The 6,126-nt window shown below is 42.3% G+C and overlaps 1 pseudogene; it reads right to left on the reverse strand.

Moving 5' to 3' along the window:
• Window positions 1-3,667: 3,667 nt before the first annotated feature.
• Window positions 3,668-5,435, reverse strand: LOC113925165 (annotated as a pseudogene).
• Between the last annotated feature and the right edge of the window lie 691 nt (window positions 5,436-6,126).

Below are 6,126 nucleotides of genomic sequence, written 5' to 3' on the forward strand. Positions count from 1 at the left end.
GCAGTTTGGGTCAGGGTCCTCGCCTTGCCAGTCTCCATGTTCAGAGCCCCCAAGCGGTGGTAGACAAATTATGCCTATTTCATCCTGTGAATTCTAGTTTTCTCGGATCTGTTTCACTGAAGTTGCTAAGAAGGACCAGGTCTTTCACACATTTATTCCTGAGGAAATGCCCTTCATGAAAACACCGCAGAGTCATAATTCCATTTGCTCTTCACGTTGGGTGGAAACTTGCTGGGTAAAGCCCTGAGGAAAGAGGGAGGAAAGGGTGGGGGGAGGAACGGAGGGAGCAAAGGAGGGTGGGAAGGAGGAAGAGAGAAAGGGGGGGGAGAGCAAGAGAACGAGGAGAGAGACAGAGGGTGTTTGGCGGGGGGAGCTTTATTTTTAGCTTGACTCCTAAATCAGGGCACACAGGAAACAGCTGCCAATGTACATGACCTTGAAGTCTAGGCTTCAATGTTGCTAAGTTGTTCTGGGTTTCTGTGGCATTGCTTTTATTTTATTTTTTTTTTAAAGATTTTATTTATTTATTTGACACAGAGAGAGAGAGAGACAGCGAGAGAGGGAACACAGCAGAGGGAGTGGGAGAAGCAGGCTTCCCGCTGAGCAGGGAGCCCAATGCAGGGCTCCATCCCAGGACCCTGGGATCATGACCTGAGCTGAAGGCAGATGCTTAACGACTGAACCATCCAGGCGCCCCATGGCATTGCTTTTAGAGTATCACCTACAGGTTGAATGTACTTACGAAAAATTCCAGGAAAAAAAGTTATTCCCAGTGAGTTTTTTGTTGTGGTGGTGATGAGGGGTGTGTGTTATTGATCTTATAATAGAAATAATGACTTTAAACCAGGTTTTCTAAGAAAATTAATGACGGCCCCAAGTTAATGGCCTTCAGCCAATCTCCCAGTCAGCCATTAATCCCCAGGAAATGCCCTGGGCCTTGATCATTATTGCGTAAATAATACAAAAGTGGGTAGAGTTCTCTTGTCAGATGGGAAGCATACATTGCCCTTGTCTTTGGGACTCCTTTTATGGTAGTAAGAGTAACCTATTAGGGAGGAAAACTGTTAACAATTTTGTTAACAATGCAAATAAATAGTTTTGTTTAAACAAAATTATTAAACAAAATATTAGACAACTCGAGCTCGGTATGTTTGAGGAAGAAGTGATGGAGGACTCCAAGCTCAGAATTCTTAGGTGTAGTTACAGCCATGAGTAAAATACAGAAATACAGAGTAACACAGTAAATACAGTGTAATACAGAGCCAAATATTGAATTGAGAATAATGCAATTACTGTCATATTAGATATTTCAAGTTAAAATCAGGTTAAAGTAACACATAATTGACTTCTTTAATGGTTGCAAACAAAAGATGGTACTGAAATTTACTTTTAAAATTAGGACCTTATATTCTAATAAAAATATCTTGAGGAACTACACTTCACAAGTTTTCAAATAAATATCATGATGGATGGGGATATTTTTCTTATCTTAAAATATCAAAGGACTTTCATAGTCCTTTTCGTGGCTTATTTTGCATTCCAGGATCTTCAAGAAGGCAAATAGTAAAATGAAAAACATGTGTGGGAAATTAGTATAGCAGTTGCCCTTGACTGCCAAAGGAGATGCTACTGAGGTAAAAAGACCTTTGAGGGGATTTTCCTATTTTGAACAGAGATGTCCACACATACTGTTATCCCATGACCCAAATTCAGGTGTAGAACTTTACACGAAGTTTCTCAATAAACGTTTTCAGAATGAATAAACATACTTTAAATGTCTTAAAATGTTGTCAGTTATATCTCAGCAAAGCTGGAAAAAAAAAAAAAACAAGTTAAAAAAATGCCCCTCCTTGCCCTAAGAGTTTTTGGTGTATTTGGAAGACTAACTCTTTTTAAATTTTTTAAAAGTTTATTTATTTATTTTAGTAATCTCTACACCCAACATGGGGCTCAAACTCACTACCTGAGATCTAGAGTCACATGCTCTTCTGAGTGAGCCAGCCAGGCGACCCAGATTAGCTCTTTATCTTTGATATATGTTGTGTGTGTTTTCTCCTACATTGGCATTTATCTTTTTTCTCTTAACATTTTTTTTCTTTTTCCAAATGACTATCCATTCGTCACAACACTATGAAAAAGTCCATCTTATCCTCACAGGTGTGAAATACTATCTCAATTATATTCCAAATTTCCATATGTAGTTGTATTTATTTTTAAACTTTCTTTTCTGTTGTATTAGTGTGGCTGTTTATTCATATGTCATGTTTTGATATGTAGGAGAGTTAATTACCTCCCCTTTAGGGGCTTTTCTCTTGTTTTGTTGCACTAGCTAGTAAGTCTGATATTGTATTAAATAGTTAAAAGAATAGCAGGCTTTTTTGCCTTGTTCTGGATCTTAGTGGAAATGCTTCTAGTGTTTACCTAATAAATAGTATGCTGGCTTTAGGATTGAGGTAAATTTATTTTATCAATTTAAAGAAAAATCCATGGCTTTCTATTTTACAGAATGTCTTATCAGAAATGAATTTTGAATTTAGTTGCATTTTTTTCAGTGTCCTTGTCATTAGTCCAGTAATTTTTAAAAATCTTTTAAGATGGTGATCATAGTAATGGATTTCTTAATATCAAATCACTCTTGATAATCAACTTGGTCATGAATATATTAATTTTTTAAATATGCTGTTGGATTCTACTCCCTAATATTTTGTTTAAGATTTTCACCTCAGTATTCCAAAGTAAGATTGGTTTCTGTTTTTCTTTACCACACTATTTTATCAGGTTTATGTATTGATACTTTTCTTTGTAATAATATTTTTGGAAATGTCTATGTTTAAAAAAATTTGTGTGGTTTTAGATCATCGAGTCTTTAAAAGTTTGGCTGAACTCCCCTGTGAAACTATCTACACATGGTAATGTTTGAGGGCAAATTCTCTACTTCTTTGAAATTTAATCCAAGTTTTTTTATATATATAAGAAATCTGTATTTGGATCTGTAATAGGAGAGCAATGGCCCCCCAAATATCCATGCCCTAATCCCCAGAACCTGTGATTATGTTATGTGCATGGGAGAAAGGACTCTGCAGGTGTGAATAAGGGTAGGGACCTCTGGGTGGGGAGATTAACCTGAACGGCTTACTCTTTTGAGAATTTAAAAGTGAATAACTTTTTCTCATGGGTCAGAGAGACACAATGTGAGAGAAACTTGACCTGCATCACGGTTGCTGGCTTTGAAGATGGAGTAAGGGACCATGAGCCCAGGAATATGGGTGGCTTCTGGAAGCAGGGGGAAAGCCCTCAACCAACAGCCAGTAAGAAAACAGAGACCTTGGTCATACACCCACAAGGAAACAAATTCTACTAACACAAGAAGAAGCCAGCAACAAATTCTCTTCTAGAATCTCCATGGAAGGAAACAGCCTGCTGACACCTTGATTTTAGTTCAGTGAGACCCATATTGGATTTTTGACCTAAGAACTATAAAATAATAAATACGTGGTGTTTTAAGCCACTAAGTTTTTGTAACATTTTATGGCAGCGATAGAAAACTAATACTTATCTGGACAGAGAAAGTCAAATTTGATAAATGTGTTTTATATGGAATTGATTGTTTTAGCTAGGTTTTCACATTAATTTTCATAGAATTACACTGTATGGACTCATGGTTTTCAAAATTTTCTCAATTTATTTCTCCTTTCTTATTTGTTATGTTGTGTATTTGTACTTTCTTTTTCTTTTGCAGGGGAGGGGGTTGGCAGAGCTATCTGAGGCTTTATTTGAGAAAAGGCACTTTTAATTGGAGGCATGTGCAAGAGGGGGTATCCAGGGCAATAGACTCCCCCCAAGCGTAGGCTGAGGACTGGGGCTGAGCCTCAGGTGGGTCTGCTATTCCCGATGCTCCCCCGCACAGCTCCTTCCCCCAGAGGCTCTATGGTAGTCACAGGAACGAGGAGGCTGGGAGGGACCACTGCTATTTACGTACAAGACAGCTTGGACACCAGCTTCCCAGTGCAGGTCTCGATCACCTTCAGAGTCATGGCCTTGGAGGAGCTGACACAGCTAAAGGAACTGGCACCCCTGCTAGAGCCGAAGCTGGACAGGAAGGAGCTCAGGCCATAGTTGAAGTCAGGCTCATGAGGACCCTGTAGGCCGAGCTCAGCCCGCCTGAGTAGCTGCTATTGGTTTTAGTATGGATATTCAAATTCTGCATCCCAGACTCCAGCTGGCTCTCTCATCCTCCAGCAGCTTGCCGTAGGTGGTGATCTCAATGTCCAGGGCCAGCTTGATGTTCATGAACTCCTGGTACTTGTGCAGCCGCTGCACTGTATCCTGCTTGGCTCACTGCAGGTCAGCCTCCCCATCGGACAACTTGGTATCGGCTTCCTTAACAGCCAGCTCCTGGCTCTGCTCAACATCAGCAGCGGCGATCTTCAGTGAAGCCCTCTGGCCTCTGAGGCCCTTGATCTCAGCCTGGAGTCGGCTGATCTTCTGGTTCATCACGGAAATCTCCGTCTTCGTGCTACCAAGGTCATCCCCAGGCTTCCCAGCCAATGCCTGCAGCTCCTTGTACTTGATCTGGTACATGGTCTCGGCCTTAGGCCAGCTGTGGTTGGTGATGTCCTTGACCTCGGCGATGATGCCGTCCAGGTCCAGGGTGCTGCTGTTGTCCATGGACAGCACCACGGACGTGTCCAAGATGTGGGACTGCAGCTCACGGATCTCCTCTTCCTAAGCTGCCTTAAGAAGCTGATCTCGTTTGTCAGCCCTTCCCGGAGTGACTCCAGCTCTACTTTGTTCAGGTAAGCTTCGTCCACATCTTTCTTGATGTGGACAAATTCATTCTCCACGTCTGCATGCTCTTTGATCTCCTGGTACTTACTTTCGAAGTCCTCCACCAGCTCCTGCCTGTGGCCAAGCTCCACCTCCCGCTTCTGCTTCTCCTGGTCCGATGTGTTTAGCTGCTGCCAAAGGTTGTTGATAGAGCTCTCCAATGTGTGGTCCACGTTGCTCCGAATGGTGTTCTGCTGCCGTAGGAGGCTCCACTTTGTCTCCAGAAGTTTGCTCTGCTGCTCCAGGTGCCGCACCTTGTCAATGGAGGCAAACTTGTTGAAGGTCTTGATCTGCTCTTCTCCTGAGTGTTGCTCAGCCTGGATGTTGGGGTTTGCCTCCAGCTTAAGGGGGCTCAAAAGGCTCTGGTTCACTGAGACAGCTGTGATGTCCCCCGTTGCCCTGGCCCTGGTGTAGCCCCTGACCATACTCAGGCTGGTGTCCAGACCACCCCAGAAGCTGCTGCTGCTGCCCACCTGGGAGAAGGCTGAGGAGCAGATGCAGGATCCAGGTGCTCTAGGGTGCCAGTGGCTACTGAAGGCCTGGGGGCAGGAGGTGAACACCTCCTAGGACTTCTGGGTCACCGTGATGGACATGGTGGAGGCTGGAGTGGAGGCAAGGAAGCTGAACCTGACAGAAGTTTGAGAAGGAGCCGAGAAGCGACTTCTTGGTGGGGATCTCTTTTTCTTTGATTAAGTTAGCCACGTTTTTGGTTTTGGCTACTTTTAAGTCATCTGAAGCAGCAATCTTGGATGAGAAGGCAAAAGGCCCTATCTTCATCTGATCTTTGCCACTAGACTGGCCCCATTCTCGGTGATGTTTTCAAGAGGACTGGGTCAGTCTTATCTTCTGCTAAATCTGCCTTTACAAAAATATCTAATAATTCTCTTGAATTAGTCTCTCTTGCCGGGTTGCTAACCTTGGCAACGAAAAGCCAGTTCTCACCAATATTTTGAGAGTTTTTTCCCAGGTGGACTCTCTCAGAGGCTCTATCTGCATGTGATTTGTATTGTAAGATATTATAGTCTACAGCTAATCAAATAGCATAGTTAATCACATAATCTACCATGGCATGACAAGGATCACCAACTTTATAGCCTGCAGGATCTGTTTTCTTGCTGATCACCAGTTGACCACAAAATTAGTATTTCATATCTTAAGTTGTGTTAAGGTAGCTCCATGTCTAGGTAGCAACTCTGTAGTTGTATATTATCTGTTAACAATATAACAAATAACAGTGACTTTGAAAAAATAAAAGTGTATTTGTCTCTCTTATAATAATTCAAGCATAAGCAGTCCAGG

This window comes from Zalophus californianus, chromosome 2 (genome assembly GCF_009762305.2).
Source record: "Zalophus californianus isolate mZalCal1 chromosome 2, mZalCal1.pri.v2, whole genome shotgun sequence".
Taxonomy (NCBI): Eukaryota; Metazoa; Chordata; class Mammalia; order Carnivora; family Otariidae; genus Zalophus; species Zalophus californianus.